Raw genomic sequence first — 19,501 nt, forward strand, 5'->3', positions numbered from 1 at the left:
AATGCACTTCCAAAGGACTCTGGTGATATTTTCTACACAATTTGATAATTCTTTTGGGCTTCCAACATTTTACCATGATTTTGCTTTTGATTTTTAAAGTATGTTTGAAGTATATTTGAAAAGTTTTACTTATATTTCCCTATGTTTTTAGCAAAACTCACTTTGACATGTAACTCTATTTCTTCACTTGAATTTTTGGCACTATTATTTCTAATCAGATTCTTGATGTTTGCCACTGTTGTGGGAGGGTATGAAACTGATATGGCAAGTATAAGGTCCCAATGTGACTTATAAAGGAAAGCAGATTCACTGTTGTGACTCCAGGCAAAGAAGATAAAATTGTTCTGACTATTTTGCAAAGGAAATAGCATAGTGTGAGTGTGAAGAGGTACTATTGTAAATCCTAGAAAAAAAAAAGTTTAAAATTACTGTAAGAAGACATTGCTGTGACACTGATAAAGGGTGGCTTACCTGCTATGGTTATTGAATAAAGAAGGTACACTTAAAGGCCACACCCCCACTATCAGTATTTGTTCAGTATTTTTTCTCAGGAGTGGGAGACAAAACCACCTGGTATATATTAAGAGGATAAAATGTTTGATGGGAGTGCTATTTTACTATGCAGGGAGAAAAAAGGCCACTTCTTTACTGTAGAGTCACTAACATGAATGATCTTTAGGAATTTCTGGGACTTCTGGAAATTTGAAGAGGAAACTGATTTGACTGCTTGAAGGGAGAAGGGAACAAAAGTCATCCCCGCATGTTTTATGTTTTTTTTGGGGGTGTCTAACAACCATGAAACATGTCACTCGAGCACCCGCGATACTTGGTGCATACCCGAGAACCCAATGTAAACTCAAGTAGCGAGCACTTGCGCTCAAGATTAATGATGACTTATTCAATATGATGACCTAATGTTATCAAATTCTGTGTCGTACCTCTGAGTTCAAAATGTTCACTATACCCCTTGACAAAATCCTTGAGGGGTAGAGTTTACAAAGTGGGGTCACTTGTGGGGGGTCTCCACTATTTAGGTGCATCAGGGGCTTTCCAAATGGGACATGGCGTCAGCTCTTGATTCCAGCCAATTTTGCGTTCAAAAAGTCACACAGTGCTCCTTCCCTTCTGAACCCTGCCGTGCGCCCATACAGTGCTTTTTCCCCACATTTGGGATATCTGCATACTCAGCAGAAAATATACAACAGTTTTTGGGGTCCATTTTTTCCTCTTATCCTTGTGAAAATAAAAAAATTGGGGCTAAAAGGTAATTTATGTGGAAAAAGTTAGATTTTTTTATTTTCACAGCTCTAGAGAAGTTCATTGAGGGGTCTAGTTTCCAAAATTGGGTCAGTTGTGGGCGGTTTCCACTGTTTAGGCACATCAGGGGCTCTCCAAATACGAAATGGCATCTGCTAATTATTCAAGCAAATTTTACATTCAAAAAGTCAAATGGCACTCCTACCCTTCCGAACCTTGTCGTGCGCCCAAGCAATAGTTTTACACCACATATGGGGTATCGACATGCTCAGGAGACATTGCACAACAAATTTTTGGGTCCATTTTTTCCTGTTACCCTTGCAAACAAAAAAAAAAACGGTTTTGTATACTTTGTTGGAAAAATGAGAAATCGCTGGTCAACTTTTAACCCTTATAACTTCCTAACAAAAAAAATTTGGGTCCAAAATTGTGCTGATGTAAAATAGACATGTGGGAAATGTTATTTATTAACAATTTTGTGTGACATATCTCTCTAATTTAAGGGCATCAAAATTCAAATTTTGAAAATTACAAAATTTTCAAAATCGCCAAATTTCTGATTTTTTTCACAAATAAATGCAAGTCATATTGAATAAATTTTACCACTATCATGAAGTACAATATGTCATGAAAAAATATTCTCAGAATCAGTGGGATCTGTTGAAGCGATCCAGAGTTATTACGTCATAAAGTGACAGTGATCAGAATTGTAAAAATTAGCCTGGTCATTAATGCGCAAACCACCTTCGGGGGTAAAGGGGTTAAAGGGGTGGTTTGAAGGCAAAGCATTTTTCCCTCTCTATTTAGCCCCATAATCTAAGCTATTTTCTAATATACTTGCATTAAAAATCCGCTATTGTTCCCTAACTACACTAACTACTTTTGTATTTTTATTTCCACTTCTTGTCTGATGACCATTCATTTGAGTATCACCAGTATATGCTGGGATACTCAAACAAATCATCATCAGGTGTCAGAGGCTGTGGTCATTGTCACAGCTCCTGCTCCCTTCCTGAAATGAAGCGTCATCCCTGATGCTTGTTTCAGGGGCTGGTCCCTGCTCTATCCCTGAGTGTCTCCCTTGTGTAGTGCCTCCCTCAGTGCCTTATGCAATGAGCATGGCATCAGGTGTGTTGTCTGTGACGCGCCCCTGGGCCTGCTGTGTCGCGCAGCGTCTCGCGCACGGGGGCTTACCCGGAACCGGATCAGATGAGGGTTGTAGTCTCCGAGTGGTGGGGACCCGGTCCGTGCCCAGGGAGTCAGACTCGGTGTGTGGCAGTCTTGATAGATGTTATTTGAGTGTCGACTACGCCACCCGTTGATTTGCAGCTATGGAGCTGCCGCTGCAGGGCAGACCGCTGAGGCCGGTGTAGAATTGTGCAGCGTGATAGTATAACCCCCAACGGGAGGGGTATGGCCTCAGGGCAGCCGACGTGGAAGATGGGGGGTAGCAGGAACCACTCAGAGACGGTGCGGTGTAATTCAGGGTCTTTACTGGTAACAACGATAGACCCTCCCGGAGTACTTGCTAGCGAACGGGGCCTGGTCAGTCCTTGAGCAGATGGGATCTCCCCTGGCCAGGCGGAGTTGTAGGCCTCCCAAACTGACTGTACTCTTCTGGCTACCTTGCTAGAAGCGGATATAAGTAGCCCACGTCCCTGAGTGTACTGTGTGGTGCTCACCCGTATGGCCGGTGACTCGGGGCCTTCTGTTGGCTTCCGCTCCACGATGGCGGTGCTGGTCCCACACGTGTGACCGTGCCTTCGGGTTTCTGGGCCTGAGGACCTGAAATCCCCTGCCGGTCGGCTTCTGCTGCTGGGTAGGAGTTATTCCCCACAGCCTCGGACGCCGGGTCCGGTAAGAAAGCTTTTCAGTCAGGGCGAGCTCTGCAGCTGCAGCCCCTGACTCGTAGTAGTATTGCTCCCACTGAGCTCCAGCTGTTTCTTCCTATGACTGTCTCTTGTCTCTACTCTCCTTGACTCCTCACCCTGCTTCAGCCCCGGGTTTATATAGGGGAAGTTCTTCCCCTCCCAAGACTGGGCAGGAGGTGTGGCATGCACAGGATCCCTGACCAAAGGACCTCCCACCTGCTCTCAGACGTAATATCTCTATCACTGTGGCAACCAGACCCCTGGGGTGTCACATCTGCTTAGCTGAATAGTAATAAGCTGGCAGCAGGGCGGTGTCACTATACCGAGTATGAGGAGCTGGCCACTTACTAAAGACTATCAGACTTTTCCAGCACAGAGCTCTGTTTCCATTGGTATTATTATTGTGTTTTATTAGAGATTTGCTTGCTGTGTTTTATTAATGTTCCGCTTGCTCGTCAATTTATGTACACTAATTTCACTTGTAAAGTGTCCAGCGTTCCGGTAATCTCATCAGTATCTCTTTGCTTGAGTTAGCATCTTTGCTACTACAGGATATTGCAGAATGATTTGCTTGATACCTAGTATTATACAATATCTATCCATTACTCTCAAAGCCTGTCTCCAAGGCTCCGAGAGTTCACCTCACTGCTCCTAAAATATTTGCACTGTCAAAATAAATTAAAGTATTAAAGCAGCTTAAAGCTGAGAAGTAAATGAACAGTGGGTGTTACTAATGCCTAATTAGCTCTTCCATATCCATATTGGTGAACATGTTAATGATGAAAAAATGAAAACATTTTTTTTTTAATATTTTGATTCATTCAGTATCAAGTATGAGTGTCACATGTAGAAATACACACACTTATATCCTTTGGCAAGCTATCAATAAGGTTATTATTAATGGTTGTCTGAGGAATGTCTTGTGGACCATACAGGAATCACAGTAATAATGAGATGTAGACCATATCACAAATAAACATTTATATCCAGGTACCTTATAGGTGATCTTCCTTGGTTGGTGTCCTTCTCAACCCTTTCATTTCTATCTAGTCCCAATTCCCTGATGACTTTTCACATCGACAACTTGTCCCTGCAGACTTCCATCTTCTTCAGCCTTCTGCAGCATTATGCCTCTACACCATCTCCCTTTATGAACTATAAAAGCCTGACTATCCAACGTAACAATAAAAAATATTTTTATTTACATAGCATCAACATATTTTGCAGCACTTTACAATTAAGCATGCACATCTGCGAGCAATAAAGACATTACAAAGTAACATACAGTTCAATAGTTATAGGAAAAGTGAGCGTCCTGCTCAAAAGCTTACAATATCTATTAGCTATAAACAACAGAGTTTCTCCCTTATGTACTGTAATCACCACACTGTCCTCCACTTTTAGCTATACCCACCACACTGTCCGCCCTCATTAGTTATAACTGCTACACTGTCCTCAATTCTAAACTATAACCACCACATTGCGCGCCCTTATTAGCTATAACCACTACACTGTCTGTCCTTATTAGCTAAATTCGCCTCACTTGTCCACCCTTTTGAGCTATAACTGCCACACTTTATGTCCTTATGATCTATAATACCACACTCACAAAGTTACACATCCCCCTGAGGAATCCCACGTGAAACACATGCACCAGGACACTTGATTATATGGGTAAGCCCTTACTACAATACTTTAAGTGGTCATTTTCATTTATAATGGTCAACATACTTGGACCACTTTACCCTGATTCAATATTGTGATGGAGTACTGTGTGATCACTGTTCTTTATTTTAGTGCCATCTTGTGGCCATACTATAGTAGTGCCTATCATTGTTCCTGGATTAGGGTTTTGTCTTACATTCTCATTAATGACTATGCAGATGGATATACTTTTAGCCACCCTCATGCCTATTAATTATATACATCATTGTCCTTGGTGATGTCTTGTTCTTTGTATCCTCACCACTGACCTAATAGTATTATTATGTAACTGTCTATACTGTGGAGCCATTTTTATGTATATTTCTTTATCTTTTTGATAATTGTAAGGTATTTTTTACCTATACATCTTTATAATGGTTAGTGTCTAATTATTGTTTGATTTCGGGGGGTTATTACTCTATTATATTGTAGGATCTATCTATTTAGGAGTTTTTCTCTTTATATACTCATGGTTTCGGTGTTATGTGATTTCATATAACCACCACACTGTCCGTGCATATTATCTTTAATCACCACTCTGTCCCTGCTTATTAGCTGTAACCATCACATTAACCCCCTTATAAATTGTAACTGCCACTCTGTCCATCCTTATTAGCTTCATTTTATACAGTTGAAAGCAGAAGTTTGCATACACTATATAAAAAGACACATATGCATGTTTTTTCTCAATATCTGACATGAAATCAGAATAAATCAGATGTTGCCAAAAAAACTACCAAAAGTTTCAAAACACATGACATCATATGAGCAGTCCAGACTTGTTTAAAGGCATAGTAATATTAGTGTATGTAAACTTTTGACTTTGCAGTAAGTAATTAAAATGCCTTAAAACATTCTCTCTCCCTCATTATTCTGGCATTTGGAAAATATTAAAAATGATGGTAATCCTAATTGACCTAAAACGAGAAACATTCATTCTGATTTTCATGTCAGATATTGAGAAAAACATGCATATGTGTCTTTTTATATATTGTATGTAAACTTCTTGCCACGCAATGTGAGGGAAGGCACAAGTGTATAACGACGGGAAGGGAGCCCAACAACTAGGGAAAGGGGGACTGGAGACCCCTAGGCAGATCTATTATCACCCTGCCTACCCTTTCGTCCCTATATAGGTTCTGCACCTATCACCGAGCAGGAACCTAAACCCTGAGTGTCCCTAGAGCTAGGCACTAGATAGGGAAGGGATGGGGTGAGCACTAGCCAGACCCCAATACAAACTAAAAGCAAAAAGGTAAGCAATCAAAGGGGACACACTTAGCTTGAGTAGATACCAGAGAGATGACGCCAACTGTCCTCCAAGGGCACCAAAGACCAGACTAGCCGACTGCTAATGGTCCAAGCCTGCACAGAGATACATAGAACTATCACCGGCGACTCTCTGGAGAAACTGAGAGTTTTTAACTACCAAGCAAGGGTGTGCCAATCGGCATCAGCAGGTGGAGGTCGCTGCTGGATCCTAAAGGAACAAGGATATAACTATACTACAGAGATGAGAAGATCAAAAAGGCGCCTGCAATGCCAAGCGCAGTGACCTTCTACAGTCAGATCAAAAGCAACTGTCTGTCACACCTGACACACCACTGACAGTACCCCCCCTTCTACGAGTGGCCTCCGAACACTCAGGATCAGGTTTCTCAGGATAAGAGGTGTGGGATGAACGAACTAGCCTGGGCGCATTCAACTCTGATGCCGAAACTCACATCCTTTTCTCTGGACCATAACCCTTCCAGTGCACCAAGTACTGTAGCGAACGATGCTGGAGGCGAGAATCTACAATACTCGAAATCTGAAACTCCAAATTACCATCAACCATGATTGGAGTGGTGGCAGGGGAGAGGAGATTCTACATATTTCTTGAGCAGAGACCTGTGAAACAGATTGAGGATCTTAAGGGCCTGAGGTAGCTCAAGACGAAACACTGCTGCGTTAATCACAGTGGTTATTTTATAGAGACAGATAAATCTAACTCCTAGCTTCCAGGAAGGAACCTTCAACTTGATATTCCTGGTAGACAACCACACAAAGTCATTCACACTTAGGTATAAACTTATGGCTGACAGGAAACGCTTGCCAGGTCCTGACCTGTCTCCAATGATCTTCAAATTACTCAGAACCCCCTCCACACAATGGAGAGCGACAAAGCAAAATGTTCCTCCTCCGGAACTCCGGAAGCCCCTCTCCCACTAAAAGTACCAAACTGTGGATGGAAACCATATGCACCAAAGAACGGTGACCTGCCAATAGATTCTTGGCGATGATTATTAATAGGAAATTCTGCCAATGGTAAGTAAGATGCCCAATCCTCCTGGATTTCGGAGACAAAACATCTGAGGTAAGTCTCTAAATTCTGCTTAATGCACTTGGTCTGTCCATTCGACTGAGGATGTGAGGCAGAGGAAAAGGACATCTTGACCCCCAATCGAGTATAGAAAGCTTTCCAAAACTTAGAGAAACAAACTTGGTCCCCTATCTGACACCACATTGGAGGGAACCCCATGAAGCTTCACGATCTCATTTATAAATACCTGAGCATGAGTCTTGGCTTTCAGAAGTGCCGGTAATCCGATGAAGTGAACCATTTTACTGAACCTATCTACGACCATCAAAACCACAGTCTTGCCTGCAGATATCAGTAGGTCCGTAATAAAATCCATGGACAAGAGTGTCCATAGCCTGCTATGAATAGGTAGTGGAAGAAGAGAACCAGACGGACAAATATGCAATACTTTAGACCGTGCGCAAATACTGCAAGCAGATACATGTTCAACCACATCCCGATGCAACCCTGGCCACCAAAAATGACGAGAAAGGAGGTCCGCATTTGTCTTACCACCTGAATAACCAGCAAGCATAGAGTTGTGATGTTCCCTAATTACTTTACGGCACAGATTACATTGTACAAATGACCTCCCTGAAAGGCAGGGGCGTCCCCCTGAGCCTCCAACACCTCACCCTCCAGTTCAAGGTACAATGCCAAAATGACTGACACCATAATATGCTGGCAGAAAATCTATTGGTTTCAATTCACACAGGCCAGCAACCTGTGTGATACATACAGTGCAAACTAAAATTTTGGACACACCTTCTCATTTAAAGATTTTTCTGTATTTTCATGACTATGAAAATTGTACATTCACACTGAAGGCATCAAAACTATGAATTAACACATGTGGAATTATATACTTAACAAAAAAGTGTGAAACAACTGAAAATATGTCTTATACTCTAGGTTCTTCTAAGTAGCCACCTTTTGCTTTGATGACTGCTTTGCACACTCTTGGCATTCTCTTGATGAGCTTCAAGAGGTAGTCACTGGAAATGGTTTTCACTTCACAGGTGTGCCCTGTCAGGTTTAATAAGTGGGATTTCTTGCCTTATAAATGGGGTTGGGACCATCAGTTGTGTTGTGCAGAAGTCTGGTGGATACACAGCTGATAGTCGTACTGAATAGACTGTTAGAATTTGTATTATGGCAAGAAAAAAGCAGCTAAGAAAAGAAAAATGAGTGGCCATCATTACTTTAAGAAATGAAGGTCAGTCTGTCCGAAAAATTGGGAAAATTTTGAAAGTGTCCACTGTTATGATCTGCTACAGGGACTAAGGAAAGACAGGAGAACTGTCCCTACAATAGAACTAAACTAGATCCCTACGATGTAACGGGGAACCTGATCCTGCGATCAGACCCGCTAAAGTCCTCGGCTAGTCTGAACGAAGACCTATAGATGTGAGGGAGGGATCCCTACAAGAACTAGGGACTGGGATAAGTTTGGACACCTCCTAGCAGAAATAGTAGCAGTCAAAGACAAACACACAACAAAAAGCATAGAGGTCAGAAGACCTAGCAAAACTAACAGAGAACGGCAACAGAGCACCAAGCTAGCTCAAGAGTAGTAAATACAATGAAGTCCAGCAAGACCAGGAGGGCGGAGCCGGATTAAGTAGGCAAAAATGGTCATGTGACCAGCAAACTAAAAAAAACCTAACAGGAGAGTTCTAACATCCACAAGTGCAGTTGCAAAAACCATCAAGCGCTACAAAGAAACTGGCTCACATGAGGACCGCCCCAGGAAAGGAAGACCAAGAGTCACCTCTGCTTCTGAGGATAAGTTTATCCGAGACACCAGCCTCAGAAATCGCAGGTTAACAGCAGCTCAGATTAGAGATCAGGTCAATGCCACACAGAGTTCTAGCAGCAGACACATCTCTACAACAACTGTTAAGAGGAGACTTTTTTGCAGCAGGCCTTCATGGTAAAATAGCTGCTAGGAAACCACTGCTAAGGACAGGCAACAAGCAGAAGAGACTTGTTTGGGCTAAAGAACACAAGGAATGGACATTAGACCAGTGGAAATCTTTGCTTTGGTCTGATGAGTCCAAATTTGAGAACTTTGGTTACAACCACCTTGTCTTTGTGCGACGCAGAAAAGGTGAATGGATGGACTCTACATGCCTGGTTCCCACCGTGAAGCATGGAGAAGGAGGTGTGATGGTGTGGGGGGGGCTTTGCTGGTGACACTGTTGGGGATTTATTCAAAATTGAAGGCATACTGAACCAGCATGGCTACCACGGCATCTTGCAGCAGCATGCTATTCCATCCGGTTTGCGTTTGGTTGGACCATCATTTATTTGTCAACAGGACAATAACCCCAAATACACCTCCAGGCTGTGTAAGGGCTATTTGACCAAGAAGGAGAGTGATGGGGTGCTAAGCCAGATGACCTGGCCTCCACAGTCACCAGACCTGAACCCAATCGAGATGGTTTGGGGTGAGCTGGACCGCGGAGTGAAGGCAAAAGGGCCAACAAGTGCTAAGCATCTCTGGGAACTCCTTCAAGATTGTTGGAAGACCATTTCCGGTGACTACCTCTTGAAGCTCATCAAGAGAATGCCAAGAGTGTGCAAAGCAGTCATCAAAGCAAAAGGTGGCTACTTTGGAGAACCTAGAATATAAGACATATTTTCAGTTGTTTCACACTTTTTTGTTAAGTATATAATTCCACATGTGTTAATTCATAGTTTTGATGCCTTCAGTGTGAATGTACAATTTTCATAGTCATGAAAATACAGAAAAATCTTTAAATTAGGTGTGTCCAAACTTTTGGTCTGTACTGTATATATTGTGGCAAAGTCACTGGTAAAGTGCTGGAGGGGAGATATGTGTCACTGAGGCTATTAGCTTCAGTGATGTGAAACCTGGAAGTCTTCTCCGGCATGGTATGTGCTGAGAGGGTTAATCAGCCATTTTAATGGGCTAGGTTTTTATGTGAAGAGCGGGTGGGAGGCTGTTCACCATTTCTCCATCCCAGGGTGTGGTCTGGGACATAAGTAGCCAGCCTGTTGAGCAGGGCTGCCACCAGGAATTTTTGGGCCCCATACTGGCAACATTTTTGGGCCCCCTTGAGACTCTGTCCAGGCTCTGCACCAAATCCGCCTCCACCCCTGCTCCACCTCCATCCCTCGAATCTTCCACAGCCTCACTGCCCACTCTTGGAAAAACTCCACTTCTGCACCCCGTCCTCACCAATCACACATTAACAGTTCCCATCGAACACCATATCACATACATAGCCAGCAGCTTTTGTTTTGGCCAAAAAAAATTTAAGCCGCCACTAGGACAAGTTAGACTCTTCTGGCTGGGCTCTACTCTACTCTAACCTATTTAACATTTGTTATAATACCCAATACTCTTTTTAGGTATATTTTTATTTATTTTTCTTTAAGGCAATGTGTCACATCCATTTTTTAAAATGACCAATAATATCGCATACAATGGACAAATGCCATGACACCATGACTAGACCACATATTACCACCACATAGTGACTGAATAATACCACATACAAGGGACAAATACCTCCACACCATGACCAGACTGAGACCACATATTACCAGAAAAAAACTGACCTGCACATTCAAAACAAGAAATAGATGTGTACAGGTGCTTATTAGAATCAGCTACCTACATATACGACTAACAAATAGAGCAGCAAGTTTGCGAACATAAAATATATGAAATTTGAATAGCATTACTGCTCTAGAAAATAGAAATAAATGAGAAATCTTAGCTCATAAATTGTCCAATTCATGTGTACCTGGTAACTACGATAAGGCGTTTCTCATTATACCAAGAACCTGCCTATGTAATCTAGTGTTATCTAGAGCTCTGCTTCCAGAGCACATTCCCCATTTTTTTCCCAACTTCTACACTACACCAGATGAAGAAAATAAAAAATTAGATAGTGGCACCCTGCACAGTAACAGGACTCCCACCTCAGTGAAAATATTATCCTCAAAAATAAAATACATCACCAGTAATAATATCCTTTAATTGGCCCCTACAGTAATAATGTCCCACATCCTGCCCCCATGTCTCCATCCTGCCCCCATTGTCTCCATAATTATCCTCTACACTAATAATGTCTCCATTCTGCCCCTATGTCTCCATTCTGCCCCATGTCTCCATTTGTCTCCATCTTGCCCCCATGTCTCCTTTTGTCTCCATTCTGCCCCAATTGTCTCCATCCTGCCCCATGTCTCTCCATTCTGCTCCCATGTCTCTCCATCATTACCTCATGTTTCCATCATGCCCCTATGGTGCGGCTTTACAAAGAAAGTGAAAAAAAAAGTTTCTCCTTACTTTGCAGCACTCCAGAGGCCCCCGGCTCTCCCATCACCCCCAGTACAGTCGCCAGTGACCGTGACGTCATATTTCTGCGACGTGCATTGTGACGTCAGCCTCCGGCCTGTGATTAGCTGGTGGCTGTTAACTATTGCCGTGTGGGAAGCTTCCGAGGATGCACGTTTAGTAACTGAAATGGCAGAATCCTGCCGCTGGGACCTAGTGAGCAGAAGAATAGGGGACCGGGTCTCATACACCAGTAAGGGCAGTAATGCCCTGATGGCGGCCCTGCTGTTGAGTCATGTGGTGTTCAGTGTATGGAGAGGCTAGCTCCAGATAGAGAGGAGCTTGTACTTTGTGCTAACCTGGACCGTGTGTTGCTTTAACCCTGAGTGGCCGTACCTCGGCCGACTTAAGGATTGTTCTGTACTAGTGTTGAGCGAACATGCTCGACACTGCTCGGTACTCGCCCGAGCATCACTCTACTCGGGATGTTCGGCGAGCACCGAGCATTTCCGGGTTACTCGGGCGGGAGCTCGGGTCTCCGCCCTGCATGTTTGGTGCTCTTTACAGAGCCAATGAACATGCAGGGATTGCCAGCCAGTCACTGTAATGCCGCAGCCATGTTTGTGGGCATTACAGTGATTGGCTGGCCGCACAGCGTCACCTCCCAGACGATCAGCCCGTCATGATTGGTGTGTGTGGGTCTGTGCGTGTGTCTGCTAGTGTGTGCGATGTCTGCTAGTGTGTGCGGTGTCTGTGCGATGTCTGCGAGTGTGTGCGGTGTCTGTGCGATGTGTGTGCGTGCAGGCAGACATAGGCCGATGTGACACTACTACTCCCATCGGCCTATGTCTGTCCCCGGTCCACTCGTGCCAGCAGGATCAGCTCAATGGGAACAGTAGTTCCCATCAGCCTGATCCTGCTATATAAATTGCCCTACTGTGTCCCCAATAAATTTTATATACATGTCATTGGTGGCCAGTGGTTACCTACAATAAATTAGTTCATACATTACCTGTCCCCGCCGATCGCCACCTAAAATAAAGTAAAAAATAAAAAACTACACCTATACTCACCTAGACACCTAATTCCCCGAAGCCATCGATCTCCTGTAATAAAATATAAAATAATAAACCACAACCTTATCCTTACCCCTCCGTAGTAGTCCACGAGTGTCCCACGATGATCTCCAGTTTAGAGCAGCCACATAGAATGTGACCGCTCTGAACCGCTGCCGCCGCTAGAATGATGGGGCCGTAAAGCAGCCCCGTCACTTCATAAGCGGGTTCGCCGGAGTTCAGGCAGTGCTGCTCCGGTTAGCTCCTTTACGGCCCTGCTGTATCGTGAGAAATTCTCACGGTACAGCAGTGCTGTAAAGGAGGTCTCCAGAGCTGCGCTGCCTGAATGCACTCCGGTGACCTCAGTCAGTGGCTCCCACTGCCGGGAGCGGACGTGTTCCCGGCAGTGTGAGCTTACAGCAGCCATGCACAGCTGTCACCATCTCCAGATGTGACAGCTGTGCATGGGAGATCAGCGCAGGAACGGTAACTATTTTTTTTTTTAGTAAACTAAGAATTAAATAAAATTGTGTGTTTTATTTCAAATAAATTATTTTTTTCTGGGTGTAGTGTGTGTTTTTTCTTTTTAACACTTTGTAGGTTAGTAATGGGGGTGTCTTATAGACGCCCATCATTACTAACCTGGGCTTCATAGCAGCTGGCGCTGACATGAACCCCAACCCTATTACCCCCTGCCACCGCATCAGGGCAGCGTGGAAGACCGAGGCTAAGTGCCAGAGTTGGCGCATCCTATGATGTCCAGCCAGGTACAACTAGGCAGCTGGGGGCTAGAATCCGCAGTGCAGGGAGGCCCAAGCTTTCTGGGCCCCACCCGCTGCAAATTGCAGTCCGCTGCCACCCCGGAAAATGGCACGTTCATAGAAGCGCCATCTTCTGGCGCTGTACCCAACTCACCAAGGGCCCTGGTGCGGTGGCTCACTGGGTAATAAAGGGGTTAAGGCCAGCTTGCATTATCAGCTGGCCCTAAGCCCGAAATTCATGGGGTCACGCCAATATTAGACATGACCACCATGAATTTCTAGTAAAGTATTTAAAAAAAACACAACACCCAGAAAAAAGTCCTTTAATTGAAATAAACACACAATTCTTTATTGTTCTAAATTAAACTATACTTACCATCACGCCCATTCCAGCTGAAGCCAACGATCTCCTGCAATAAAAGAAAAATAATAAAGCAACCTCATCCTTACCTTTCCATGGTTCCCAGGACAGCTTCAGCTCTGCTACATCGAGATGACAGGCTGGACCGCAGCAGAACGCTGCCATCCAGCCTGTCATCCCGCAGACACTGAGAAGCGCAGGCTTGCTTGCGCTCCTCAGTGTCTCTCTGTGACGGCATAAAGATGAGCCGAGGTCATGTCCAATGAACTCGGCTCACCTCATGCACGTCACTGACAGCGTGGGAAAATTCTCCTGCACTCAGCGCTTCAGCGTGAGAATTTTCCCACCCTGTCAGTGACGTGAATGAGGTGAGGTCATGTCCAATGAACTCAGCTCACCTCATGCACGTCACTGACAGCGTGGGAAAATTCTCACGCTGAAGCGCTGAGTGCACGAGAATTCTCCCACGCTGTCAGTGACGAGCATGAGGTGAGCTGAGTTCATTGGACATGAACTTTGTTCATCTGGATGCCGTCACAGAGAGACACTGAGGAGCGCAAGCATGCCTGCGCGTCTCAGTGTCTGCGGGATGACAGGCTGGATGGCAGCGTTCTGCTGCGGTCCAGCCTGTCATCTCGATGTAGCAGAGCTGAAGCTGTCCTGGGAACCATGGAAAGGTAAGGATGAGGTTGCTTTATTATTTTTCTTTTATTGCAGGAGATCGTTGACTTCAGCTGGAATGGGTGTGATGGTAAGTATAGTTTAATTTAGAACAATAAAGAATTGTGTGTTTATTTCAATTAAAGGACTTTATTCTGGGTGTTTGTGTTTTTTTTTTTTTTTACTTTGACTATGGGGTTAGTAATGGGGGTGTCTTATAGACGCCTCTCCATTACTAACCTGGGCTTGATGTCAGCTGGCATTATAAGCTGACATCAACCACAACCCTATTACCCCACTGCCACCGCTACAGGGCAGTGGGAAGAGCGAGGTTAAGTGCCAGAATTGGAGCATCCTATGGATGCGCCATTTCTGGGGCGGCTGACGGCTGGTGTTTCTAGCCTGGGAGGGGGCCAATATTCATGGCACCCTTCCTGGGCTATTAATATCAGCCCCCAGCTGTCTGCCTAGCCTTTGCTAGCTATTAAATTAGGGGGGACCCCACGTCATTTTTTTGAGGGGGTCCCCCATTTTAATAGCTAGTAAAGGCTAGGTATTCAGCTGGGGGCTGATATTAGTAGCCTGGGAAGCTCCGTGGGTATTACCCCCTTCCCAGGCTTCAAACATCTGCCCCAGCCGTCTGCTTAACCTGCGCTAGAGACTAAAATTAAGGGGAACCCCACGCCAATTTTTTTTTAAATAAATCCTTTATTTTAACACTAAATGACAAGTACAGTAAACAACACTGTCACTGTACTTCATATATATGTGACTGACATGTTTCTATCTATCTAATCTATGTGTGAAACTCTAGACTTTCTGTTGTAAATTGTCGGGTACCAGTGTATGCCGCTGATGAATTGCTGGCTTTTCGCGTAATACATTCTACATTATTCTTAGTTGTTTTACTTCATGTAGAATTAACCTACACGGAAAGAAAGGGTTTATTTTCATTCCGATATTTGTGTCCCATTGACTTGCATTGGTTTCCCGTATAGGAATCGGCGATATCCGATACTTTTTGGGTATCGGTCCGATCCAATCCGATACGATATTTCCTGATATCGGAAGGTATCGCTCAACACTATCCTTAACATATTTCACAGGAAAGCACTTTCACTTTCGTTTTTGAACGTTTTATTTTGAGCCTGTAAAAGTGTATTAATACCTCTGACCACGTTGTTGACAGCAGTGACCTGGGGGTCAGAAATGCTTCCTGGGGCGATCCCCATGCTGTCCCCATGTCATTTGAGCACTGTCACTATCGTTTTGGGCACTTGTTAGGCTTTCAAAAGACTGCCGGCGGAGCCGGCGCAAAAATGCTCGAGTCTCCCATAGACTAACATTGGGCTCGTTGCTCGGGTCGAGCACCCGAGTATCACGGCGAGCTCGGCCCGAGCTTCGAGCACCCGAGCATTTTAGTGCTTGCTCAACACTATTCTGTACCTGTTCTTTTTTTCTTTACTGTTATGCCAGAAGGGCCGTGTTTATTTTGTGAACTTTACCGTGGTTTATGCTGTTTTAAATATCAATTTCCCATTGACTTACATTGGGCTCGTTGCTCGGGTCAAGCACCTGAGCATTACGATTTGCTCGACCTGAGCAACAAGCCCACTGTAAGTCAATGGGAAATTCATATTCTCAAACTTTTTTCTGGTGCCCCCCCCAGGAGATCTGCAGGGGACAGTGCTGAAAGGACATGGGAACAGCATGGGGAAGACCCTGAAAGCATCTCTGGCTCACAGGTCACTGCTGTGAACAATGTTGTCAGAGTATTACGCCACTTTTTCGGACTCACAATAAAAAAAAAAGCTCCTCCACACCTTGGGCTATGCTCACACGTAGCGTTTTTGGTGTTTTTGCACTTTTGCATTGCTCTCAATGGTGGAAAATACATTCACCAGTAAATGTTCTTTTACATTTTTACTACCTTATCTGCCCATGTGGTGTGTGAGACATGATCATACACATTCTGTTTCATTTATGAAGGTGGAATTCTGAAAGTCACAAAGTCTATTTTTACAGGGCCATCAGGCAGCTCTTATTATTGTTAAAGGACCAGCAGTCGGCCCTCACTATTGTTAGAGAGCAATCAGCCGGCTATGCTTTATTGTTCCCATTATTAACAAGTGGGTCTCCTATACTGTTATTGCATATGCAGTGACTGCAAGGGCTGTCAAAAATTTGGACGCATCCCAATACCCCTTTGAAGAGACAGAGGAGGGCCTCAGTAAATAAATGTTCCCATTATAAAGCAGCATATCTTCTAAACTGTTATTGAGTATGCAGTGACTGCGAGGGCTGCCAAAAATTTGAACGCACCCCAATACACCTTTGAAGAGACATAGAGGAAGGTCCCCGTAAAAAAAATGTTCCCATTATAAAGGAGAGGGTCTCCTATAGTGGTAATGCCCATGCAGTGACTGTAAGGGCTGCCCAAAAATTGGACGCACTCCAATATCCCGTTGAAGAGACGTATAGGAGTTCATCCTAAAAAAATTGTTACCATTGTTAATGAGTGGGTCTCCTATAGAGGTAATGCCCATGCACTAGGTGCATGGGCTGAAAAAACATTTACCCCTGGGGGATATACATGAACATACTGTATAACGGTCACCCTGTGATATGGTGGTGGAGGATGAGGAGAAGGAGGAGGACAACAAAAAATAGATAAAAACAGGAAGCATATACCCATGTCTGGGTGTGAAGAGGTGCATGGGAATAGACCCCCCCCCCCAAAAAAAAGCCACTGGATTTGACTTTATGTTCCACTGCTATCATTTGGTGGTGTTGAGAAGCCTGCCCAATCCAGCCCTTGTTCATTTTGATAACAGTCAGCCTGTCAGCATTTTCAGTTGACAGGCTGATGTGCCTATCAGTTATAATGCCCCTGACGGCACTAAAAACCTGCTCTGACAAAACGCTAGGGGCAAGGCAGGCCAGGACCTACAAGGCATAGAGAGCCAGTTCATGCTACATATCCAGCTTGGATACTCAATAGTTATAAGGCTCAGATGTATCACGGAGGATGTTGGTACGGTCGGCAAGGTACTCCAGCATCTTCCAACACTTTTCCCTCCTTGTCAGAGTACCCTGTGCATCAGGGCCTGGGTGCTGGTAGGGTCTGAGAAAACGGTCCCACACCTTTGACAGTGTTTCCCTGCCTCTGCTGCATCATATTTTTGTCTCCCTCGCCTGTACTCCTTGGTTGTCCAACAAACTGTGACCTCTGCCGCCAGCGTTTTCAGCTGGGAATTTTTTTAACAATTCCTCAACAAGTGCGTTCTGATACTGCAACATTTTATGAGACCTCTCAGCCACGGGAAGGAGAGATAGAAAGTTCTCCTTGAATCTTGGGACTAGAAGTGTGACCAGCCAGTAATTACTGTTGCTCAAAATGCGTACAACGCGAGAGTCACGGGAAAGGCAGCGGAACATAAAGTTAGCCATGTGTGCCAGATTGCCAAAAGCCATGACCTTCCTGTCCTGACCAAGAGAACGACTGACCATGCTCATCTCCTCCTCATCCTCCTCCTGGTCCTCCTCCTTGTTCTCCCTCTCTGAACAATCGGTATGACTGTTGTGTGGGTAGTACCGTCTGTATCGCAGGAAAACAGCTCCTGTTCCTCCTCCTCTTCCTTCTCCTCCTCATTATCATCCAATCCGCATTGAGTTGAGATGAGGCTGGGCTGTGTGGCATCACCCTGTATAGTTCCTTGCTCCATCTTATCGTGCTCAGCCTGCAATGCCTCCTCTTTAATTGTGAGTAGTGAGCATTTCAGTAGACAGAGAAACTGGATGGCGATGCTAATTATGGCTTCATCGCCGCTCACCATCTTGGTGGAGTCCTCAAAGTTTTCGAGGACGGCACAGATGTCAGACATCCATGCCCATTCAACAGCTCTTAAGTGTGGAGGCTCACCTGAACACGGGCGTGTTGAAGCTGGTCCTCAACAACTGTCCTCTGCTGCTCACAAATCCTTCCCAACATATGCAACATTGAGTTCCAATGCATGGTGACATCGCACACCAGTCAGTGAGCGGTAAACTGCAACTGCTGCTGAAGCGCGGCGAGGGCGGCAGAATCTATAGGTGACTTTTGAAAATGTGCATACATGCGGCGTACTTTCACAAGCAGCTCAGGCAGATCTGGGTAGGTTTTCAAAAACCGCTGAACCACTAGGTTGAGCACATGGGCCAGGCATGGTACGTGTGCAAGCTTGCCTAGCCTCAGAGCTGCCACCAGGTTTCGGCCATTGTAACACTTGACCATGCCTGTCTGTAGGTTCAGTGGTGACAGCCACAGATCTGCCTGCTTTGTTACAGCTGTCAACAACTCTGCAGTGGTGTGCGGTTTGTTCCCTAAGCATTTTAGCTTCAGCACAGCCTGTTGCAGCTTGACCTAGGCAGTTCTGCAATGCATCCAGCTTCCGACTAACCTTGTCATTTTGGAGATTGAGGATGAAGAGAAGGAGGAGGTGCAGGAGCTGTAGAATGTGGGCGAAATCCTGATTGACCCAGGGCCTGCAATCCTTCGCATCGGGAGGACGTTTTCCATCCCAAGGTCCAACTGGGTCCTGGCTTCCACTATATTAACCGAGTGAGCCATCAGTGAGATGTACCGTCCCTGGCCACAAGAACATGTCCATGTGTCCGTGATTAGGTGGACCTTCCAAGTAACTACGTGGTTGAGGGCATGTGTAATGTTCTGGGACACGTGCTTGTGTAAGGCAGGGATGGCACACCTGGAGATAGGGTGGCAGCTGGGGACTGAGTACTAAGGAACGGCCGCCACCAAGAGGTTGTGGAAAAATTCTGTCTCCATGAGCCTAAATGGCAATATTTCAATTGCAAGCATTTGAGAAATGTGGCAGTTTAGTGCTGTGGACTGTGGGTGTTTGGCTGCGTATTTGCACTTGCGTTCAAAGGACTGGGGTAGGGACTAGTGTTGAGCCACCCCCGTAGTATTCGAGTTCGGTTCGGTTCGTCGAACACCCATATGTTCGACGAACTGTTCGTCGGACACCTTCGAACACCATTAAAACCAATGGCAGGCAAACAAAAACACATAGCAACACATAGAAAACACTTCAATGGTGTCCAAAAGCTGACAAACTGCTCAGAAGACACAACTGACACATGGAAAAGTGACAAGTACATATAGTCATGCGAAAAGAAAAGA

This window comes from Phyllobates terribilis, unplaced genomic scaffold (assembly GCF_046119375.1).
Source record: "Phyllobates terribilis strain yellow unplaced genomic scaffold, ASM4611937v1 Scaffold_4__5_contigs__length_816908805, whole genome shotgun sequence".
NCBI classification, from domain to species: domain Eukaryota; kingdom Metazoa; phylum Chordata; class Amphibia; order Anura; family Dendrobatidae; genus Phyllobates; species Phyllobates terribilis.